This window comes from Rhinichthys klamathensis, unplaced genomic scaffold (assembly GCF_029890125.1).
Source record: "Rhinichthys klamathensis goyatoka isolate OS25496 unplaced genomic scaffold, OSU_Roscu_1.1 h1tg000452l_1, whole genome shotgun sequence".
Taxonomy (NCBI): domain Eukaryota; kingdom Metazoa; phylum Chordata; class Actinopteri; order Cypriniformes; family Leuciscidae; genus Rhinichthys; species Rhinichthys klamathensis.
In genome coordinates this window covers 1,476,792-1,501,896 of record NW_026606944.1, presented here as the reverse complement: position 1 = coordinate 1,501,896, position 25,105 = coordinate 1,476,792, and the positions used below count along the sequence as shown (strand labels likewise).

Sequence of the window (25,105 nt, the reverse complement as noted above, 5' to 3'; positions counted from 1 at the left end):
ATTATAGACCGATCTCAAATCTTCCTTTCATAGGCAAGATCATTGAAAAAGTTGTCTTCAATCAGCTGAACAAATTCTTAATCTCGAATGGATACTTCGACAATTTTCAATCTGGTTTCCGATCGCATCACAGCACAGAGACAGCTCTCATAAAGATAATAAACGATATTCGCTTAAATACTGATTCAGGCAAATTATCAGTGCTGGTACTACTCGACCTCAGTGCTGCATTTGACACGGTTGATCACGACATACTTCTTGACAGGCTGGAAAACTGGGTGGGGCTTTCTGGGATAGTCCTAAAATGGTTCAGGTCATACTTAGAAGGGAGAGGTTATTATGTGAGTATAGGAGACCATAAGTCTGAGTGGACATCCATAACTTGCGGAGTCCCTCAAGGCTCAATTCTTGCACCACTCCTGTTCAACCTGTATATGCTACCAATGAGCCAAATAATGAGAAAGAACAAAATTGCTTACCACAGCTATGCAGACGACACACAGCTCTACTTAGCCCTATCGCCTAACGACTACAGCCCCATTGACTCCCTGTGCCAATGCATTGATGAAGTCAACAGTTGGATGTGCCAAAACTTTCTTCAGTTAAACAAAGACAAAACTGAAGTTATTGCGTTTGGAAACAAAGATGAAGTTCTCAAGGTGAATGCATACCTTGACGCTAGGGGTCTAACAACTAAAAATCAAGTCAGGAATCTTGGTGTGTCTCTAGAGTCAGACCTTAGTTTCAGTAGTCATGTCAAAGCAATAACTAAATCAGCATACTATCATCTGAAAAATATTGCAAGAATTAGATGCTTTGTTTCCAATCAAGACTTAGAGAAACTTGTGCATGCTTTTATCACCAGCAGGGTGGATTATTGTAATGGACTCCTCACTGGCCTTACTAAAAAGACCATAAGACAGTTGCAGCTCATACAGAACGCTGCTGCCAGGATTCTGAGCAGAACCAGAAAATATGACCATATCACACCAGTCCTCAGGTCTTTACACTGGCTCCCAGTTACATTTAGGATCGATTTTAAAGTATTATTACTGGTATATAAATCATTCAATGGGCTAGGACCTCAATATATTGCAGATATGTTCACTGAATATAAACCTAACAGATCACTCAGATCATTAGGATCACATCAGCTAGAAATACCAAGGGTTCGCTCTAAGCAAGGAGAGTCTGCTTTTAGCTATTATGCCAGCCGCAGCTGGAACCAGCTTCCAGAGGAGATCAGATGTGCTCCTACAGTAGTCACTTTCAAATCCAGACTCAAAACACATCTGTTTAGCTATGCATTTACTGAATGAGCACTGTGCCACTGTCCGTCCGACTGTTTTTACTGTACTGGTTTTGTCTTTGTTTGTTTTCTAATTTCTAATTTATTTATTTACTTATTTTTATAATCTCTGGAAGAGATTTTGAAGGAGAGCGGGAGAGTCTTCACTCCGATGAGGCGAGTGAAGGAGTAAGTTATACTGCTGTATAAGAAGTCGCTGAGAGCGTCGTTAAGGGTAACGGCAGCAGACAGCGCACACGAAGCGTGCTCTGTGGGGGCCCCGCTGGGCATTACTGGTGTAGCACTACCCCAGCAGAGTACGTCCCTGGGCTAGAGGTCCAGTGGCACCGTAAACCGGCTCAATCTCTTCCATCTCAGATAGGGGTGGACCAGTACTACTTTATTTGATTTTTTATTCTAAACTGTTTTAATTATTCTTATTTGTTTTGATCATTTTAATTTCTTCTATGTAAAGCACTTTGAATTGCCATTGTGTATGAAATGTGCTATATGAATAAACTTGCCTTGCCTTGCCTTGCCAATGAATGGGGCTAAGCTAACTGCTCTCAAAGTTCTCCGCCCGACAGAGCGATTCAGTGCACGCACTGAGACGAGAGAGGTATGTATCAACTCGTCTTAGATAAGAGAATAACATAGTTTAATATGAAAAAACGGTGGAGTATCCCTTTAAAGAAACCTTCTGTTCCTGAAAAACAGAATATGATTTTTGTCTCTGATCTCTTGTGTTCGTCCTATTGTTTGTCATTTGCTTCCTTTTTATAATGACCAAAATATCTACATTGTGATACATTGTTATTGTTGTTATTATTTGAAATAAAATGTCTTATATCTTGATTTAAGATTTTGGTCAAATCGCCCACTACTTGATTTCTGCTTTATTAATTCATACACTGTTTTAACTTGTAAACACATTTGTATATTGTATATTTGAATATTAATACTGTAATATCTGGTATAGAGCTGTGATACGTCCACTTAATAACATGTGTAAATCTATGGTTATAGCGCCACTTAGTGGTCAAGGACCATCTGTATATGGCCAGGAGCCTCTAGGATTCATTTTGTGGTTTTGTATCTGCTTTTTTTTAAATTCCTAATGAACGGCACCAGTTGACTTGCATTATGAACCACCAAAGACCTTGAGCTAAAAATAATCTTTAATGATCTTTACTGTTCTACTGAAGAAAGAAAGAAACAAAGAAAAAAGAAAGAAAGACACCTACATCTGGGATGGCCTGTCAGTGAGTCCTTTTTTGTTTTTTCTAACCCATTCCAGGAGTAGTCACCTGTCATCAAGTGCCATATATCATTTAAACAGGAGAACTTGAAGCTTCAATCTAGCTTATTAAATTAAATCAAATAAATGTCCAAATTTTACGACTCAGGAAGAGATTGCACTTTTAGATGGACCTGGACATTTCTGAATGGTTAGTGGATACAGTAGACCGAGGCTTTTGCAGGACTGTGTCTGTGTATTGTTTTGTCATAATTCTGACGTGCCTTGGTAAAGTGTTTCTGTTGATATGTAAATTGTTAATATATTTGTCACCATCTGAGCTTATGTAATCCTCTTTCTTCCCCGTTCTAGCATTCAGATCCCCCATTAACAGAACCGATCCTAGAGACTGAAAGTAAACAATCTCTGACTGTAGGGTTGAGAAGATGTCTTCATTATAATAAGGAGACTCATATGGGGGGATTTATGTGGCACATGTCCTCATCTAAAAGCTCTTTTTGAAGTTTTATCCAAATGTGTTTTTCCAGTTTTCACAGGCTGAGTATAGTGCCACAGATGATCTTTGAACCAAACTATGATTCCTCCTGAATTTCTTCTGTTTTTAATGTTAGGCTGTTTGATTGAAGGGATTCGTAGCTCTCTGTAGTTTGGAGGAGTGCAGATTTTGTCGTCTAAACGATACTATATAATTATATCTGAACTATATACAACATTAAAGGTGCTCTAAGCGATGTTACGCGTTTTTTAGGCCAAAACATTTTTTGTCACATACAGCAAACATCTCCTCACTAACCGCTGGCTGCCTGTCCCCTGAACACACTGTAAAGAAACGCGATCTCTGTAGACAGCCCAGGCTCCACAAACAGCAACAAAAACAAACTGCGGCGACCCGCTCCCCGAAACATAACAAACTGTTCCAGCCACTGACCGACAAGAAGGGTTTGGGGGTGTGGTTTGGGGGGTTAGTGTGTGGATGAGGAGGAGGGAGGGTCCAGCTACCCTCCGTTTTGTTTGACAATAGTTCGAACGTCAACAAGAAGTGACGTCACTCAGGATCGCTTAGAGAACCTTTAACAAAATCAGAGTTAGTAATTTTCTCCCCAAAAGCAGAAGAGAGCATTCCCTGAATATTATAACATGCTATTTTAAACGATGACATTGACAAATATTGGATTTACCAGAAATTTATGAAATTCATGACCCAATCATGTGTTAAAATATAGATAAATCAATTAAAAAGGTAATATAGAGGATATATAGAAATATAGTGAGTCGATAAATTTTACGCATTAAAAAAAAGTTTAATAAATAATGATCATTCTTGACAGACACACTGAGTATTTAGGCTTACATATTGTCACATATAATTTTCAGCATGTGTTTTACCTTTATCAGGTCAGTGGTGTCAGTTCTATCTGTTCCTGCCACTACAGCGGCGTAGCTGTCTGTCTGTCTGATGTGTGACGGCGCACCCCACACTCCCTCTCGCAGCATGTGTGAGGTGGGACACCAGAACAACTTCAACTTCGGTGCGCGTGGATGGTGGTGTTGTTGGTGGATGGTATGTGTGATGCTGCTGCTGACTTTCCTCTTGAGGCTCTGATGGGCTTGAGGAGATTGTGGGGTTGCAGGAATGAAGGAGCTGTGTGTTTGTGTGCTGACACACTGCTGATGTTGAGCTGTGGTTGGGATGCGTTCAGGAGTGGAGGAGCTGTGTGTTTGTGTGCTGACACACTGCTGATGTTGAGCTGTGGTTGGGATGCGTTCAGGAGTGGAGGAGCTGTGTGTTTGTGTGCTGACACACTGCTGATGTTGAGCTGGTGGTTGGGATGCGTTCAGGAGTGGAGGAGCTGTGTGTTTGTGTGCTGACACACTCCTGATGTTGAGCTGTGGTTGGGATGCGTTCAGGAGTGGAGGAGCTGTGTGTTTGTGTGCTGACACACTGCTGATGTTGAGCTGTGGTTGGGATGCGTTCAGGAGTGGAGGAGCTGTGTGTTTGTGTGCTGACACACTGCTGATGTTGAGCTGTGGTTGGGATGCGTTCAGGAATGAAGGAGCTGTGTGTTTGTGTGCTGACACACTGCTGATGTTGAGCTGTGGTTGGGATGCGTTCAGGAGTGGAGGAGCTGTGTGTTTGTGTGCTGACACACTCCTGATGTTGAGCTGTGGTTGGGATGCGTTCAGGAGTGGAGGAGCTGTGTGTTTGTGTGCTGACACACTGCTGATGTTGAGCTGTGGTTGGGATGTGTTCAGGAGTGGAGGTGCTGTGTGTTTGTGTGCTGACACACTGCTGATGTTGAGCTGTGGTTGGGATGTGTTCAGGAGTGGAGGTGCTGTGTGTTTGTGTGCGGACACACTGCTAATGTTGAGCTGTGGTTGGGATGCGTTCAGGAGTGGAGGAGCTGTGTGTTTGTGTGCGGACACACTGCTGATGTTGAGCTGTGGTTGGGATGCGTTCAGGAGTGGAGGAGCTGTGTGTTTGTGTGCTGACACACTGCTGATGTTGAGCTGTGGTTGGGATGCGTTCAGGAGTGGAGGAGCTGTGTGTTTGTGTGCTGACACACTGCTGATGTTGAGCTGTGGTTGGGATGCGTTCAGGAGTGGAGGAGCTGTGTGTTTGTGTGCGGACACTGCTGATGTTGAGCTGTGGTTGGGATGCGTTCAGGAGTGGAGGAGCTGTGTGTTTGTGTGCGGACACACTGCTGATGTTGAGCTGTGGTTGGGATGCGTTCAGGAGTGAAGGAGCTGTGTGTTTGTGTGCTGACACACTGCTGATGTTGAGCTGTGGTTGGGATGTGTTCAGGAGTGGAGGAGCTGTGTGTTTGTGTGCTGACACACTGCTGATGTTGAGCTGTGGTTGGGATGCGTTCAGGAGTGGAGGAGCTGTGTGTTTGTGTGCGGACACACTGCTAATGTTGAGCTGTGGTTGGGATGCGTTCAGGAGTGGAGGAGCTGTGTGTTTGTGTGCTGACACACTCCTGATGTTGAGCTGTGGTTGGGATGCGTTCAGGAGTGGAGGAGCTGTGTGTTTGTGTGCGGACACACTGCTGATGTTGAGCTGTGGTTGGGATGCGTTCAGGAGTGGAGGAGCTGTGTGTTTGTGTGCGGACACACTGCTAATGTTGAGCTGTGGTTGGGATGCGTTCAGGAGTGGAGGAGCTGTGTGTTTGTGTGCTGACACACTCCTGATGTTGAGCTGTGGTTGGGATGTGTTCAGGAATGAAGGAGCTGTGTGTTTGTGTGCTGACACACTGCTGATGTTGAGCTGTGGTTGGGATGCGTTCAGGAGTGGAGGAGCTGTGTGTTTGTGTGCTGACACACTGCTGATGTTGAGCTGTGGTTGGGATGCGTTCAGGAGTGAAGGAGCTGTGTGTTTGTGTGCTGACACACTGCTGATGTTGAGCTGTGGTTGGGATGCGTTCAGGAGTGGAGGAGCTGTGTGTTTGTGTGCTGACACACTGCTGATGTTGAGCTGTGGTTGGGATGTGTTCAGGAGTGGAGGAGCTGTGTGTTTGTGTGCTGACACACTGCTGATGTTGAGCTGTGGTTGGGATGCGTTCAGGAGTGGAGGAGCTGTGTGTTTGTGTGCTGACACACTCCTGATGTTGAGCTGTGGTTGAGATGTGTTCAGGAGTAGAGGAGCTGTGTGTTTGTGTGCTGACACACTGCTGATGTTGAGCTGTGGTTGGGATGCGTTCAGGAGTGGAGGAGCTGTGTGTTTGTGTGCTGACACACTCCTGATGTTGAGCTGTGGTTGGGATGCGTTCAGGAGTGGAGGAGCTGTGTGTTTGTGTGCTGACACACTCCTGATGTTGAGCTGTGGTTGGGATGCGTTCAGGAGTGGAGGAGCTGTGTGTTTGTGTGCGGACACTGCTGATGTTGAGCTGTGGTTGGGATGCGTTCAGGAGTGGAGGAGCTGTGTGTTTGTGTGCGGACACACTGCTGATGTTGAGCTGTGGTTGGGATGCGTTCAGGAGTGAAGAAGCTGTGTGTTTGTGTGCTGACACACTGCTGATGTTGAGCTGTGGTTGGGATGCGTTCAGGAGTGGAGGAGCTGTGTGTTTGTGTGCGGACACACTGCTAATGTTGAGCTGTGGTTGGGATGCGTTCAGGAGTGGAGGAGCTGTGTGTTTGTGTGCGGACACACTGCTGATGTTGAGCTGTGGTTGAGATGCGTTCAGGAGTGGAGGAGCTGTGTGTTTGTGTGCTGACACACTCCTGATGTTGAGCTGTGGTTGGGATGCGTTCAGGAGTGGAGGAGCTGTGTGTTTGTGTGCTGACACACTGCTGATGTTGAGCTGTGGTTGGGATGCGTTCAGGAGTGGAGGAGCTGTGTGTTTGTGTGCTGACACACTGCTGATGTTGAGCTGTGGTTGGGATGCGTTCAGGAGTGGAGGAGCTGTGTGTTTGTGTGCGGACACACTGCTGATGTTGAGCTGTGGTTGGGATGCGTTCAGGAGTGGAGGAGCTGTGTGTTTGTGTGCTGACAGACTGCTGATGTTGAGCTGTGGTTGGGATGCGTTCAGGAGTGGAGGAGCTGTGTGTTTGTGTGCGGACACACTGCTAATGTTGAGCTGTGGTTGGGATGCGTTCAGGAGTGGAGGAGCTGTGTGTTTGTGTGCTGACACACTCCTGATGTTGAGCTGTGGTTGGGATGTGTTCAGGAATGAAGGAGCTGTGTGTTTGTGTGCTGACACACTGCTGATGTTGAGCTGTGGTTGGGATGCGTTCAGGAGTGGAGGAGCTGTGTGTTTGTGTGCTGACACACTGCTGATGTTGAGCTGTGGTTGGGATGCGTTCAGGAGTGAAGGAGCTGTGTGTTTGTGTGCTGACACACTCCTGATGTTGAGCTGTGGTTGGGATGCGTTCAGGAGTGGAGGAGCTGTGTGTTTGTGTGCTGACACACTGCTGATGTTGAGCTGTGGTTGGGATGTGTTCAGGAGTGGAGGAGCTGTGTGTTTGTGTGCTGACACACTCCTGATGTTGAGCTGTGGTTGAGATGTGTTCAGGAGTGGAGGAGCTGTGTGTTTGTGTGCTGACACACTGCTGATGTTGAGCTGTGGTTGGGATGCGTTCAGGAGTGGAGGAGCTGTGTGTTTGTGTGCTGACACACTGCTGATGTTGAGCTGTGGTTGGGATGCGTTCAGGAGTAGAGGAGCTGTGTGTTTGTGTGCGGACACACTGCTGATGTTGAGCTGTGGTTGGGATGCGTTCAGGAGTGGAGGAGCTGTGTGTTTGTGTGCTGACACACTGCTGATGTTGAGCTGTGGTTGGGATGCGTTCAGGAGTGGAGGAGCTGTGTGTTTGTGTGCTGACACACTCCTGATGTTGAGCTGTGGTTGAGATGTGTTCAGGAGTAGAGGAGCTGTGTGTTTGTGTGCTGACACACTGCTGATGTTGAGCTGTGGTTGGGATGCGTTCAGGAGTGGAGGAGCTGTGTGTTTGTGTGCTGACACACTCCTGATGTTGAGCTGTGGTTGGGATGCGTTCAGGAGTGGAGGAGCTGTGTGTTTGTGTGCTGACACACTGCTGATGTTGAGCTGTGGTTGGGATGCGTTCAGGAGTGGAGGAGCTGTGTGTTTGTGTGCTGACACACTGCTGATGTTGAGCTGTGGTTGGGATGCGTTCAGGAGTGGAGGAGCTGTGTGTTTGTGTGCTGACACACTGCTGATGTTGAGCTGTGGTTGGGATGCGTTCAGGAGTGGAGGAGCTGTGTGTTTGTGCGCTGACACACTGCTGATGTTGAGCTGTGATTGGGATGTGTTCAGGAATGAAGGAGCTGTGTGTTTGTGTGCGGACACACTGCTGATGTTGAGCTGTGGTTGGGATGCGTTCAGGAGTGGAGGAGCTGTGTGTTTGTGTGCTGACACACTCCTGATGTTGAGCTGTGGTTGGGATGCGTTCAGGAGTGGAGGAGCTGTGTGTTTGTGTGCGGACACACTGCTGATGTTGAGCTGTGGTTGGGATGTGTTCAGGAATAAAGGAGCTGTGTGTTTGTGTGCGGACACACTGCTGATGTTGAGCTGTGGTTGGGATGCGTTCAGGAGTGGAGGAGCTGTGTGTTTGTGTGCTGACACACTGCTGATGTTGAGCTGTGGTTGGGATGCGTTCAGGAGTGGAGAAGCTGTGTGTTTGTGTGCGGACACTGCTGATGTTGAGCTGTGGTTGGGATGCGTTCAGGAGTGGAGGTGCTGTGTGTTTGTGTGCTGACACACTGCTGATGTTGAGCTGTGGTTGGGATGTGTTCAGGAATGAAGGAGCTGTGTGTTTGTGTGCTGACACACTGCTGATGTTGAGCTGTGGTTGGGATGCGTTCAGGAGTGGAGGAGCTGTGTGTTTGTGCGCTGACACACTGCTGATGTTGAGCTGTGGTTGGGATGTGTTCAGGAATGAAGGAGCTGTGTGTTTGTGTGCGGACACACTGCTGATGTTGAGCTGTGGTTGGGATGCGTTCAGGAGTGGAGGAGCTGTGTGTTTGTGTGCTGACACACTCCTGATGTTGAGCTGTGGTTGGGATGCGTTCAGGAGTGGAGGAGCTGTGTGTTTGTGTGCGGACACACTGCTGATGTTGAGCTGTGGTTGGGATGCGTTCAGGAATGAAGGAGCTGTGTGTTTGTGTGCGGACACACTGCTGATGTTGAGCTGTGGTTGGGATGCGTTCAGGAGTGGAGGAGCTGTGTGTTTGTGTGCTGACACACTGCTGATGTTGAGCTGTGGTTGGGATGCGTTCAGGAGTGGAGAAGCTGTGTGTTTGTGTGCGGACACTGCTGATGTTGAGCTGTGGTTGGGATGCGTTCAGGAGTGGAGGTGCTGTGTGTTTGTGTGCTGACACACTGCTGATGTTGAGCTGTGGTTGGGATGTGTTCAGGAGTGGAGGAGCTGTGTGTTTGTGTGCGGACACACTCCTGATGTTGAGCTGTGGTTGGGATGCGTTCAGGAGTGGAGGAGCTGTGTGTTTGTGTGCTGACACACTGCTGATGTTGAGCTGTGGTTGGGATGCGTTCAGGAGTGGAGGAGCTGTGTGTTTGTGTGCTGACACACTGTTGATTTTGAGCTGTGGTTGGGATGCGTTCAGGAGTGGAGGAGCTGTGTGTTTGTGTGCTGACACACTCCTGATGTTGAGCTGTGGTTGGGATGCGTTCAGGAGTGGAGAAGCTGTGTGTTTGTGTGCGGACACTGCTGATGTTGAGCTGTGGTTGGGATGCGTTCAGGAGTGGAGGAGCTGTGTGTTTGTGTGCTGACACACTGCTGATGTTGAGCTGTGGTTGGGATGCGTTCAGGAGTGGAGGAGGTGTGTGTTTGTGTGCGGACACACTCCTGATGTTGAGCTGTGGTTGGGATGTGTTCAGGAGTGGAGGAGCTGTGTGTTTGTGTGCGGACACACTCCTGATGTTGAGCTGTGGTTGGGATGCGTTCAGGAGTGGAGGAGCTGTGTGTTTGTGTGCTGACACACTGCTGATGTTGAGCTGTGGTTGGGATGCGTTCAGGAGTGGAGGAGCTGTGTGTTTGTGTGCTGACACACTGCTGATGTTGAGCTGTGGTTGGGATGCGTTCAGGAGTGGAGGAGCTGTGTGTTTGTTTGCTGACACACTGCTGATGTTGAGCTGTGGTTGAGATGCGTTCAGGAGTGGAGGAGCTGTGTGTTTGTGTGCTGACACACTCCTGATGTTGAGCTGTGGTTGAGATGTGTTCAGGAGTGGAGGAGCTGTGTGTTTGTGTGCTGACACACTGCTGATGTTGAGCTGTGTTTGGGATGTGTTCAGGAGTGGAGGAGCTGTGTGTTTGTGTGCTGACACACTCCTGATGTTGAGCTGTGGTTGGGATGCGTTCAGGAGTGGAGGAGCTGTGTGTTTGTGTGCTGACACACTGCTGATGTTGAGCTGTGGTTGGGATACGTTCAGGAGTGGAGGAGCTGTGTGTTTGTGTGCGGACACACTCCTGATGTTGAGCTGTGATTGGGATGCGTTCAGGAGTGGAGGAGCTGTGTGTTTGTGTGCTGACACACTGCTGATGTTGAGCTGTGGTTGAGATGCGTTCAGGAGTGGAGGAGCTGTGTGTTTGTGTGCGGACACACTCCTGATGTTGAGCTGTGGTTGGGATGTGTTCAGGAGTGGAGGAGCTGTGTGTTTGTGTGCTGACACACTGCTGATGTTGAGCTGTGGTTGGGATGCGTTCAGGAGTGAAGGAGCTGTGTGTTTGTGTGCTGACACACTCCTGATGTTGAGCTGTGGTTGGGATGCGTTCAGGAGTGAAGGAGCTGTGTGTTTGTGTGCGGACACACTCCTGATGTTGAGCTGTGGTTGAGATGCATTCAGGAGTAGAGGAGCTGTGTGTTTGTGTGCTGACACACTCCTAATGTTGAGCTGTGGTTGGGATGCGTTCAGGAGTGAAGGAGCTGTGTGTTTGTGTGCTGACACACTCCTGATGTTGAGCTGTGGTTGGGATGCGTTCAGGAGTGAAGGAGCTGTGTGTTTTTTTGTGCTGACACACTCCTGATGTTGAGCTGTGGTTGGGATGCGTTCAGGAGTGAAGGAGCTGTGTGTTTTTTTGTGCTGACACACTCCTGATGTTGAGCTGTGGTTGGGATGCGTTCAGGAGTGGAGGAGCTGTGTGTTTGTGTGCTGACACACTGCTGATGTTGAGCTGTGGTTGAGATGCGTTCAGGAGTGGAGGAGCTGTGTGTTTGTGTGCGGACACACTGCTGATGTTGAGCTGTGGTTGGGATGTGTTCAGGAGTGGAGGAGCTGTGTGTTTGTGTGCTGACACACTCCTGATGTTGAGCTGTGGTTGGGATGCATTCAGGAGTAGAGGAGCTGTGTGTTTGTGTGCTGACACACTCCTGATGTTGAGCTGTGGTTGGGATGCGTTCAGGAGTGGAGGAGCTGTGTGTTTGTGTGCGGACACACTGCTGATGTTGAGCTGTGGTTGGGATACGTTCAGGAATGAAGGAGCTGTGTGTTTGTGTGCTGACACACTGCTGATGTTGAGCTGTGGTTGGGATGTGTTCAGGAGTGGAGGAGCTGTGTGTTTGTGTGCTGACACACTGCTGATGTTGAGCTGTGGTTGGGATGCGTTCAGGAGTGAAGGAGCTGTGTGTTTGTGTGCTGACACACTCCTGATGTTGAGCTGTGGTTGGGATGCGTTCAGGAGTGAAGGAGCTGTGTGTTTGTGTGCGGACACACTGCTGATGTTGAGCTGTGGTTAGGATGCATTCAGGAGTAGAGGAGCTGTGTGTTTGTGTGCGGACACACTGCTGATGTTGAGCTGTGGTTGAGATGTGTTCAGGAGTAGAGGAGCTGTGTGTTTGTGTGCTGACACACTGCTGATGTTGAGCTGTGGTTGGGATGCATTCAGGAGTAGAGGAGCTGTGTGTTTGTGTGCGGACACACTGCTGATGTTGAGCTGTGGTTGGGATGTGTTCAGGAGTGGAGGTGCTGTGTGTTTGTGTCCCTGTGTTGTTCTCTTCTAACCAGTTCCTCTCTCACCCTCCTCAGCTCCTGATTGGCCTCCTCTAGATGTCTGACAGCAGAGCTGTTGTAGTTGTTGAATTCTGTGATGGCTGGTCGTATTCAGGAGCTGGTGGATGTTGTTGGTAGTTTCCTCTTTAAACAAGAAGTCCTGCCCCAGCTCCGCAATGTTGTCTCTCAAGGCTTTATCTTGGGAGATGCAGGAGTGCTGATGTGTCTGTCTGTCAGAGGATTTTTTGAGCTGGGGTCAGTGTTGATGTCTGTTGTGTTGCGGAGTCCCTCCTCTGTGCTTCTCTTCATTTCAGGATCGTTTTTAATCTCCTGAACCTCCAATTGAAGGTTTTTGAAGTTCCTTTGGAATTCATTAAGGCTGGTTTCTGGTCCCTGGACCATGACTGTTCCATTATGATAGAAGTTCACAGTCAGCTTTGTGTCGTTGTCTCCTTCCCTTTGCTGATGCCTCCTTTTCTTCTACATGTCAGTAGCGGAGGATGGTGTGCCAGGCTAATGGGTGTTCAGTGAAGAACAGCAGGTTACACCGGACTCTTGTCGTCTTCTGGTCCACTGTAGTCAGACAGCAGTATCTCTGGGTTCTCTCTCAGGATCATTTCTTTCATCTTTTTCTTATATTTGGAAAATTTAACTTCTGTTGGATATATTATCTCCAGCTCCTCTTCATTTTTGAAAAATGCCTCTGCTTTAGGTAGGGCCATGTTGTTCTTAACTGAATTAACTGCCACAGAATGTTAGCTTGGCTAGCAGTTAGCTTAATATGTTACATTTCAATGCAGTTTTTAGGTGATGACACAAATTTGATCGTTTTCAGAGGTCTTACCGTAAAAATATTCTGCCTCTTTTGTTCACAGTAAAGTATCCAATCATCTAATTACAGGTTGAGTCATAAAAAAACATACATTTTCTATCAAAACTAATGCTGATATCAGGAGCTGATATTTTTGCTGCCAATTGCCGTCAGAACTCCCTCTCTCAGTCTATCTGTCTCTCTCTATGGCCTCGTTTACACTGCAGGTCTTGATGCCCAATTCTGATTTGTTGCCTATATCCGATTTTTTTTACCGTCCGTTTACACGTTCTTTAAATTGTGACCCATATCCGAGTCATGTGTTTACACTTGACTGAAACATCACGCATGTTTAAAGGGGTCTTCTTGCTCAGATGGACGAACGCGCAGCGAGATCTCAGGATAGGTGGGAACATACAACACGATCTCATAAAAGTGAGTGAGTATCTACAGCACAAATTTTATTTCTCATCCCATTTATACGCCAAAAATGGTTTTTGCTTGCATTAATACGCACTGTAAATTGTGCAATAAAATTGTGCAATAAACGCACTTTCATGAGATCGTGGCGGGCTTTAACAAGGAGCAGTGGGTCCGAAATTTTAGGATGAGCAAGCCAACCTTTGATATGTTGTGTCAACGTGTGTCCACATTCCTCTCCTACGACGACACAATGTTTCATTGGGCCATCCGTCCCTTTGCAGATGCACGTCGGGGTTTCTCTCGTCATTAAACCGTGGAGACGCCTAATGCCTCAGAAAATCCGATCTGCCGATATCCGATTTACATCTGATTTATTTCCACATATGAACGAGGCCTGAAACTGATCTCGAGATATCCGAATGCATGCTTTTTTTTCCTGTTTACACTGTCATAGAACACATCCGATCTGTCTCGCATACGAATAAAAAATCGGAATTGGGTCACTTTTCACTGACAGTGTAAACGAGGCCTATGTCTATCCATCTCTATCAGTCTGTCTATCCATCTATCGCTCTATTAGTCTATCTTCTAAAATGATGACATCTTATAAACATGTATTACATTTTATGTTGTCATAGCTACTACTATTTATTTTTTAGTTTTAACTAAAACTAACCCAGCAAACACGCGACGTCAGATTGACGTTCAGATCATCTCCGTATAACGTCCGTCAGTTCAGAACCACTTTTGTACGTCCTGTGGACATGCAAAACAGGTTAAAAATTTGAACATCCGACTAGGACCCCCTATGGACGTCTGTGGACGTGCAAAACAGGTTCAAAATCTGAACGTCTAACTAGGACCCCCCTATGGACGTCTGTGGACGTGCAAAACAGGTTCAAGATCTGAACGTCTAACAAGGACCCCCTATGAACGTCTGTGGACGTGCAAAACAGGTTCAAAATCTGAACGTCTGAATAGGGACTCTTTTTGACGTCTGTGGACGTGCAAAACAGGTTCAAAAACTGAACGTCTAACTAGGACCCCCTATGGACGTCTGTGGACGTGCGAAACTGGTTCAATATCTGAACGTCTAACTAGGACCCCCTATGGACGTCTGTGGACGTGCGAAACTGGTTCAATATATGAACGTCTAACTAGGACCCCCCTATGGACGTCTGTGGACGTGCGAAACTGGTTCAATATCTGAACGTCTTACTAGGACCCCCTTTGGACGTCTGTGGACGTGCAAAACTGGTTCAATATATGAACGTCTAACTAGGACCCCCCTATGAACGTCTGTGGACGTGCAAAACTGGTTCAATATCTGAACGTCTGACTAGGGACTTTTTTGGACGTCTGTGGACGTGCAAAACTGGTTCAAAATCTGAACGTCTTACTAGGACCCCCTCTATGGACGTCTGTGGACGTGCAAAACAGGTTCAAAAACTGAACGTCTAACTAGGACCCCCCCTTTGGACGTCTGTGGACGTGCAAAACTGGTTCAATATCTGAACGTCTGACTAGGGACTTTTTTGGACATCTGTGGACGTGCAAAACTGGTTCAATATCTGAACGTCTAACTAGGACCCCCCTATGGACGTCTGTGGACGTGCAAAACAGGTTCAAAATCTGAACGTCTGAATAGGGACTCTTTTTGACGTCTGTGGACGTGCAAAACAGGTTCAAAAACTGAACGTCTAACTAGGACCCCCTTTGGACGTCTGTGGACGTGCAAAACTGGTTCAATATCTGAACGTCTGACTAGGGACTTTTTTAGACGTCTGTGGACGTGCAAAACTGGTTCAAAATCTGAACATCTGAATAGGGACTCTTTTTGACGTCTGTGGACGTGCAAAACAGGTTCAAAAACTGAACGTCTAACTAGGACCCCCTTTGGACGTCTGTGGACGTGCAAAACTGGTTCAATATCTGAATGTCTGACTAGGACCCCCTGTGGACGTACAAAACTGGTTCAATATCTGAACGTCTGACTAGGGACTTTTTTGGACGTCTGTGGACGTGCAAAACTGGTTCAATATTTGAACGTCTGACTATGGACTTTTTTTAGACGTCTGTGGACGTACAAAACTGGTTCAATATCTGAACGTCTGACTAGGACCCCCTATGGACGTCTGTGGGCGTGCAAAACTGGTTCAATATCTGAACGTCTGACTAGGGACTTTTTTGGACGTCTGTGGACGTGCAAAACTGGTTCAATATCTGAACGTCTGACTAGGGACTTTTTTGGACGTCTGTGGACGTGCAAAACTGGTTCAATATCTGAACGTCTGACTAGGGACTTTTTTGGACGTCTGTGGACGTACAAAACTGTTTCAATATCTGAACGTCTGACTAGGGACTTTTTTGGACGTCTGTGGACGTGCAAAACTAGTTCAATATCTGAACGTCTGACTAGGGACTTTTTTGGACGTCTGTGGACGTACAAAACTGGTTCAATATCTGAACGTCTGACTAGGGACTCTTTTTGACGTCTGTGAACGTGCAAAACTGGATCAATATTTTGACTGGGGACTCTTTGACGGCTGTGGACGTACAAAACTGGATCAATATTTTGACTGGGGACTCTTTGACGGCTGTGGACATGCAAAACATGTTCAAAATCTGAACGTCTGACTAGGACCCCCTATGAACGTCTGAGGACATGCAAAATGGGTTCAAAATCTGAAAGTCTGACTGGGGACTCTTTTGGACGTCTGTGGAATGAATCAATTATTTACAATTTCTTTAATTTATATGGATTAAGAAATGCAAACTGTGAAATTTCTGAAAAATATTTATTTTGGAAGAATGTGTGCTCAAACTTGCACATTCAGTGCATGCACATTTCCAGCATTAAAAGCAATTCAGTAGAATTGCAACCCACTATCAAGTGGTGCAGAGCACGATTCATGATTATCTGGATCTTGCACATATGGTTGAGCCCACAAAGGGCCTAAAATATTACAGATTTATATTGAAAATGTTTGAGTGGGATCATATAGTGTATTTTTGTTTTTGTAAAAACTCCTAATTCAATGTTGATTTAGCACATATACTGCAGTTATATGTCCTGATGTCATTTGAGGACACAGAATCCTTTATGAACAAATATAGCAAATATGTGTGAGATAGGGTTAGGGTTAGGGTAACCCTAATCCTACTTCAAAATATTTAAATATACCGCAAAGTAGGAAAATCAGAAGCTCTATAATAATGAAAGAAGTTATGAGAATGTGGCAGGAACAATATAATAGAGGAAACATGAATACTGGTTTATGTAATAGTTGCAGGTACCTGATCAACAGAGCATTGTTATGATGTGATAGGAAAATTAGGGTTAGGGTTGTTAACCCTAGCACAAAATACAGCAAAGTTATACAGAAAGTTACAGCAAGTAGGAAGCTATAATCGATAATAAGAAAGAAGTTATGAGAATGTGGCAGGAAGAGGAAGGGAGTTGGGGTAAGGGTATGCAGAAAGAGGAAACCATCAAGATTTTGGTTAGGACACACTGCAAACTCTGCACCTGATCAGCAGAGTGTTGTGCAATAAATATGATAGCAGTAGTCAAGAGAAAAATTTAGGACATGGGAGAGACTTGCCTTGCATTAAGCGCACTTGCATAGCATTTGCATATTGTTTATCTGCTTCTATTGTTCTCATTTGTAAGTTGCTTGGATAAAAGGGTCAGCTAAATGAATGTAAATGTAAATGAGACTTATTAAAAGAAATGTTAAATAAATCGTTATTTATTTGAGTTTCTGAGAGCTGCTGGATAAAATACATACACTACCGGTCAAAAGTTTAGATCGTTAAGATTTTTAATGTTTTTAAAAGAAATATCTTCTGCTCACCAAGGCTGCATTTATTTGATTAAAAATACAAACAAAAACAGTCGTATTGTGAAATATTATTACAATTTAAAACAGCTGTAATTTATTCATGTGAAGCTGAATTTTCAACATCACTTCAGTGTCACATGATACTTTAGAAATCACTATAATATGATGATCTGATGATCAAAAAACATTTATGATCAATGTTGAAAACAGTTTTTTTTTCATGATGAATAGAAAGTTCAAAAGAACAGCATTTATCTGAAATTGAAAGCTTTTGTAACATTAAACACTACCCTTCAAAAGTTTGGGGTCAGAATAACAGTAGGCCTAACAATAATTTTATTTTTGGGGGAAAGAAATAAAATAAATCAAGACTTTTATTCATCAAGAATGAGTTAAACTGATCAAACATTACAGTAAAGACATTTATAATGTTAGAAATTATAATTTTCTTCATAATAATAACAATAGCATAAGCATGATCAGTCATAAACTGGGGGTGGCACGGTGGCATCATGGCGCACTAAAACAGTTTGCGACCATTTTGCGACCACCGTTAAAGAAAAAAAAACAAAGAAGAAGAATCGCCCACGATATACGTCACACCGCAACGTCACGTCAACCGAAAGGTATCAAGCGAGGCTGCAGACGTTGATATCCAGAGACTCTGCTTTTATTGAACGAAATCCCCAAAACAGGTACGTACAAAAACATTAATTTGATATGTTATTCAGTTGACATCAGATGAAGTGAATTAAGTCACATATGCCTCTTAATACCTAAATACTTCTTAAAACGGAGGCATTTTGCGCGGGGTCGACAAACGCGCCGGCGTTGCATACAGACTTAGCTAAGAATTTAAGAAAATTACAAATTTATCGAAACAAAACTTTGTGCTTAAACAACGTTAATTCTGACCCTCCGTTAACTTTTTTTCTGGAGCACGTGTCTAATAACAAAACTCAGCAAACAGAGGCATAGGCTAAGGCTAAGCAATATATCTTTATAATATAAGTGGCTACTTTTAAATGATCGAATTCAAAACTAATATAAATATTTTCTGTTTATGTAATCTGTATAAAAAGAGAGAGATGCATGTCTGTCGTTCTCTCATCTGCTAACTGTTGCTAATTGTAGGCCTAATATGTGAACACGTGAAGAGCGCGTGCTTTTCAAAATGTTCTGAGGCAATCCATGAAAACCTGTCAATGTCCACATCAGCTCGATAAAACATATCAAATTTAATCAGATTCATGTAATTTATGTCGTCTTGTGACGATATAAGGAATACTCATTGCGTAATAGTAAGTTAATATAATGTTAATCTTGGAAAAATCGACATCAGAAGTGGTTTATTTTCACTTCGAGGAGAATTGGATCCAGCTGTGAATAGTAAGTTATTCTTATGTGCTAAATTGTTCTAATCGCTATATGAAATAATGTCTGAAAAACCGCAAAATGAGTGTTTAAATATTTAAATGTCGTGATATGTATTTGTAAGCAACGTATAACTGCAAATTAAAATGTATATGCTCTATATTAATGTACAGACGAAATATGTTTAGACAATTTTCGTATACTAGTTTTGGGTAGATTATAAATAAAATATACTTATAAATATGCTATACATTTAATCTAGTTTAAGGTAAAAATTGTATAATCTATCCAAACCTAGTGAACGAAAATTGTCAAAAATAGACAAATAGTTTTGGATAGATTTATGCATTTTTTACTGTAAACTAGACTAAATATATAGTCTTTTGTCAAAAATAAAGTAGGTAACGTTATGTTGAATTATCAACTGATGTTATAGTGTTTGTTCCAATTCAAATACTTTGAAATATGTATGATAAAACGTATACTTTTACAAAGACAGATTACGCTTGAACTACTGTTAAAATTGTAATTCTGTTTGACTTGTATGTGAAAACTTTAATAAAATGGCAAAACATTTATATTATAAACAAAATCTTACCCATTAAATATTTTTTTATTGTGTTTTATTAGTGACGAATTTGGGGAGAGAATAAATATTCCAAAACTTTGTGAAAATACAGTATGAGAATTAACTGTGTCCTCTAAGATGTTTTCTGAAATACTCTTAGAAAAAGTCTTAAATGTTGGACTGATATGCCCATTAATTTTAAGAGTTTATCCTAAATTGGCACATTTTTAGTCATAAATTTTTTTTTTTATACGGCCCCTGATCTGTATATTTCTGTCTATAAAATAGTTGTAGAATTTGAAATATTCTTCTTTATCTCTTTTTTTAGGTTGAAGCAATAAAGACAGAAAAAGAGGTAAGTTTATGTTGAAGCAGAAAACCTTTATCGTACGTTGTTTCTCAAACGAAATCAATTGTACTAGGAACTAGTTTGAGCACAAACTAGGGCTGCTCGATTATGTAAAAAATCATAATCACAATATTTTTGGTCAGTATTGAAACCATTATTATGAATCTCAAATACATTAAAGGGATAGTTCACTTTGAAATTATTTTTTGGTATGTTTTAGCTTACCTCAAGGGCATCCAAGATGTAGGTGTCTTTGTGTCCACAGTATTTTCAATTTTGATATTTTTAGGTCAAACCGTTCTTGTCTGTCAGTCATATAATGCAGGTCTATGGTCAACCACCTCAAGAGCATGCACAGAGAAGTCCAAATTAAACATGATTTAATGACTCGTAAATGTAAGTACACATTGATGGCCTAAGAGACGAAACGAGCGGTTTGTGTGAGAAAACGAACAGTATTTATATCGTTTTTACCTCTTGTAAACACAGCCACGTCCAAGTGATCTGAGGGAGCGGGCGCTTCGGTCTTTTCCGGAAAGTGCCGTAAGTGATCTCTCGCGCGTGTACGTCACTCATACAATTGTTTTTTTTTTGTTTTTTTTTTGTAATTGTTTTCTTTTACGACGGTTTAAACATCCCGGATAAGCGCAAATTAGTACCCTTTTAATTAGCCGTCTTACCTACAATCTCTGTTCTGTGTAAACAATGAGTGACGTACACGCGCGAGAGATCACTTCCGGTGCTTTCCGGAAAAGACCGAAGCGCCCGCTCCCTCAGATCACTTGGACGTGGCTGTGTTTACAAGAGGTAAAAACTATATAAATACTGTTCGTTTTCTCACACAAACCGCTCGTTTCGTGTCTTAGGCCATCAATGTGTACTTACATTTACGAGTCATTAAATCATGTTTAATTTGGACTTCTCTGTGCATGCTCTTTGAGGTGGACCCCATAGGCCTGCATTATATGACTGACAGACAAGAACGGTTTGACCTAAAAATATCAAAATTGAAAATACTGTGGACACAAAGACACCTACATCTTGGATGCCCTTGGGGTAAGCTAAAACATATCAAAAATTAATTTCAAAGTGAACTATCCCTTTAAGGCCCAGTTCCAGGAATGCACTAATGTTGTTGGTAGTACCAGTTTGCAACAATTATTAGTTAACCCTAAGTTGTTACACTCCGGAATAGGGATGGGACAATTACCGTTTTCACTATAAACCACGATAAAATGTATTGACTGTTAGTAATATTGTTTAAAATTGAATTATCATTAAAGTGATACTCCACTTTTTTTTTGGAAATAGGCTCATTTTACAACTCCCCCAGAGTTAAACAGTGGACTCTAACCGTTTTTGAATCCATTCAGCCGATCTCCAGGTCTTTAGAAGAATGTTACATTGACTGGTCCCATTGACTTTCATAGTATATCTTTTTTCCTACTATGGAAGTCAATGGGACCAAAAACTGTCTGGTTACTGACATTCTTCTAAAGACCCAGAGATTGGCTGAATGGATTCGAAAGCGGTAAAAATCAACTGTTTAACTCTGGTGGAGTTGTAAAATTAGCCTATTCCCAAAAAAAGGGGAGTATCCCTTTAAAACAGTGTTTGATTATTGCAATTTTAATAACTCACTGTAAATCCTGTCCAGCCAGCAACAGTGTGACACATGCGTGCAGCGCGCAATATTTTATTTATTTATTTATTCGAGAAGGAATGGCGGAAGGCATTGGCTTTTTGCTTTTAAAGGTATAGTTCAATTTAAAATGAAAATTCTGTCATCATATACTCACCCTCAAGTTGTTTTAAACCTGTATGAATTTCTTTCTTCTGCTTAACACAACATATTTTTTGAAGAATGTCAGTACCCAAACAGTTAACTGGAGCTGTTTGGTTACTGACATTCTTCAAAATATCTTGTTTTGTTTTTAGCAGAAGAAAGAACCATCAACTTGAGGGTGAGGGTCAACTTGAGAATTTTCATTTTGACTATCCCTTTAAAAGACAAACAAATTCTACATGCTTTTAAAGTGATTTTAACATGCTTTTTACGTGCTTTTAAAGTCCTTTTAAATTTTTTAAAAAAGTTAAAAGGACTTTTACGTGCTTTTCCCAAATCACTGAAGTGACCTCGACGTCCACGTTAGCAATAGACATTCCCCAAAATTCTTCTCCTGATTCACAAATACTTCGTAAACGTCAGATTTGATAGTGAAATGTGTGTGTTAATGAATTCCAACCAGTCGTAAATGGGACGCACGTGGACGCTCATAAATACTGCCCATTGACGACTATATGGGCATCATATTATTATGACACCAAGCGAAGGATTTCAACATGTCTTGTCAAAAGTGAATGAAAAAGAAAAAAAATCAGATGCAGAAATTGAGGTTGTACATCTAAAGTATATTCACATAGCCTAGCCTATTCTCCATGGTTCGCTTCATAATAATTCGATGGCGTTTCTCTTCCAGCTGAGTCAGCGTCACCTTTTTTGCACGTTCGTTCTCCCGCCCTTCAATCAATGTAGCAGTTTCCGGAGAGCGTTTTTTTTTTTTTTTTTTTTTTTTTTTACTTTGTAAATTATAATATTTTTATTGTTTTTTACTCAGTAACGGATGTGATTTAAAATGTAGCGAAGTACAATACTTCAAACAAAACGTACTTAAGTAAAATTACAGATTTTAAAAAAATACTTGAAAAAGTAGAATTACACAAAAAAACTACTCAACTACGTAACGCGAGTAAATGTAATTCGTTACTTTCCACCTCTGCCAAGAAGGCAGCACATAGATACACATTAACAGACAACAAGCAGACAGGGATGCATAGAAATATAAAAAATACAGAAAAAACTGTTTTAACATTCAATCTGAGAGAGTTATGGCTTCGGAAGGGGCGGATGTGCGCGTGTCATCCAGAACACAAGCCAAAATAAGAGTGTTCTTGCAAAAAAAGAACATATACTAGAACATACTATTTTGGTGATTGTTGGGAGCCAATATTGAAATTCAATTAATTGCACAGCCCTAGCTGAAACCCCTCTTCATCATTACACCAACAAGTACTGATGACTGATTTTTGTTTTAATTTTAAAATAAAGTATAATCAATCAAATTTATGCTATAGTCCAACTACGTCACGTAAACCTTGACTAATGCATGACTCTTTCAGTGACATTCTATTCATACATAGATTTAGAGCTTTGAGAACTGTTGGCATAGCAAAACATTTTATTGTGAGGAAGGACATTTCAGAATCGAATTCAGGATCAAACTATGTATTACAGATGGCTTATTTAAAAGCATGGCGCAAAAGGAAGGCAGAGATGGATCAGTTCCTGCATTCTGACAGTGATGATGACCATGAAAGTCAGAGATCAGTTCACGATAGATCAACCTGTGGCTTCAACCCGGTATCACGACAAGACGTGAAATAATCACGTTGGTCCATTTTGGAAAACGTGTAGATGTCACGGTTTAACCCCCTCAAACGTGAAACTTACACGTTTGCGTTAACACGTTCCAGTGGAGAGATACCCGGATGTTGACCTATTCTACACGCTATCGCCTCTGCCATAACGACCTATTGGTTTTCATTAAACCGAGAAAAATGGAATTTTGTTTTATTGTCGATCACTGAGAAATGTTCTATTATTTAATTATTTAAAATGTAAAAAAAACATTTATTATTTTCAAGGTGAAAAGGATTCATTTGCCTTGATCCACGCCGAAAAAAATGTCTAAATGTCACGTTTTTAATGAAGTAATGAGTAAAACGTCTATTTTTCTAGCGTCCCCCAGCTCCTCGTTTAAGCAAAAGGTACGCTAAAACAATGTATTACATCGACGTTAAACCATGTTAAACCATAACCTTTTAAATACTCGACCTAGTTCCGTTGCTTAGCAACTACGGGAAGCAACAGTAACTTCAGTGCCATAGGTTAGCACATAACGTTAGTGCTTACAGATTAGGAGACATTAGTATGTGTTTTGTAATGTTATACTTTTAATTCCGAGAAGAAATTTTTTTGCTGTGTTGGGTAGAATACATTAATAGTGCATACCCTCTCCAAACGTGAGAACTACACGACAGAAATAAAAAAATACCCGAATGGAAGACGTCACGTGACGTCACCGTAATTTGCTAAAGTTTAATTTAAAGAAGAAAAAAAAAACTCTGAATAACTACTTTACAGGATTAATACCCTCAAATGTGAAACTCGCATGTTTTTCCAGCTTTGGACATTCTGGGAAAAATACTCGTTAATGGCCGTTAATGACGACGTTAAAAACTCCCGCTTGCAAGTTGCAACCAGAACCACGACTTCCTCCTCTTCAGACTTCATCAAGCAGGTAAGACACGTTGACAACAATATGTACGTTACAACAATGTAATTGTATAAGAGCTATTGCCATTTGCCTTATTTAATATTTTTATAGTGTTCTTTGGTCACTCAATGTATTATTTTTCCAATAAGAAGCCGGTAAGACACGTTGAGTCATCAGTAACGTTATATTGGAAAGCTATAACAGTTAAACTTTCTGTTGACCTTACTGTAACGTTACGTTATATCAGTAACGTTAACCTTAGGTATTTAGGTTATTAAGGATTTACCAAGAATAAATATTCAATAAGAATATGGAAATTGAAATTGGTGAATAGGCTAATGATGATGCTTAATGCAGGCCTTATTAGGCAGTAATACAGACACATTAGTTATTTTGTTAGCAATTGATAACATTTATTCCCTAAACTAAAGTGTTAACGTTACCTTCATTTCATCAATCAGTTCAACTTAAATATTTTTTCAGTTAACCATTTTAAACATTTCAATTTATTTGATCAGAGCTCTTGTTTAAAACGGATCAATTGGGCGTATCAAATACGGTTTTATTATTGGCTATATTTTCATTCTTTGGCGCATGTCTGTAGTATTGCTAATTAGGCTAACTTTAACTGTCCCTTCTAACCAGCTGAATGGTAGGCCCTTGACCATATTATTTAAGTATAAAGTAGGCTATATAAATAAACTCATCATCAAATAGGATAGTTATAGGCTATAGCCCCCGCCCACCCGTCCCTATTTGTTAAGCGACCTTAGGTATGAGTATGAAAGGCCCTATATAAGTTCAAGTTATTATTAACTATGCTGTAAGGGCAGTGCCATACTTATTTTGACCAGTAGTTGATTGTCTAGTGTTCTCATTCCGTATTTTCACCCTCAACCACCCCACACTTTAGGAACCAATGTCGTATAGAAAGGAATGTGCAGGTGTACAGGTAATTGCATTTGTTAGAAAATGTCAATGTATGGGACATCGCTACCAGAACGGTGAGCTGTATAGCAAGGCAACCCAAAGAAATCGTCATTCTTATTAAGTTGTATTGGTGTTAATTTTTGTGGCTAAGAAGACCCTACCCAGCAAATGTGACCATTGTTTAAAGTACGGAGAACAGAGTAATCATTCTATTGTGTAGGCTAACCCCTCCCCCCAAAAAAAGCCTGAGACACCGTGCCCTGATGTTAGTGACTAACCAGCCAAAGAACAGAAAAATTAGGCAACTTTTATATCATTTCATTGTATTATTATTGTGAAACCCATTTTTTTTATGTCTCTTTCCAAACAGATATGCCAGGACCTGGTTCAACCACAAAAAAATGTACGTCTTGTTCTATGCCACTCAATGTGGCTTGCAAGACATGCAAGTACTGCAAAGCAGC

General features: G+C 42.6%; 1 long non-coding RNA gene across 1 annotated transcript; it reads right to left on the bottom strand.

The window, feature by feature from the left end:
• Window positions 1–22,785: 22,785 nt before the first annotated feature.
• Window positions 22,786–23,284, bottom strand: LOC130071712 (uncharacterized). Its single transcript, XR_008804031.1, has 2 exons — window positions 22,920–23,284; window positions 22,786–22,880 (listed from the first exon to the last, which is right to left on the bottom strand). It is a non-coding gene; the product is annotated as an uncharacterized LOC130071712 (long non-coding RNA).
• Window positions 23,285–25,105: the final 1,821 nt, after the last annotated feature.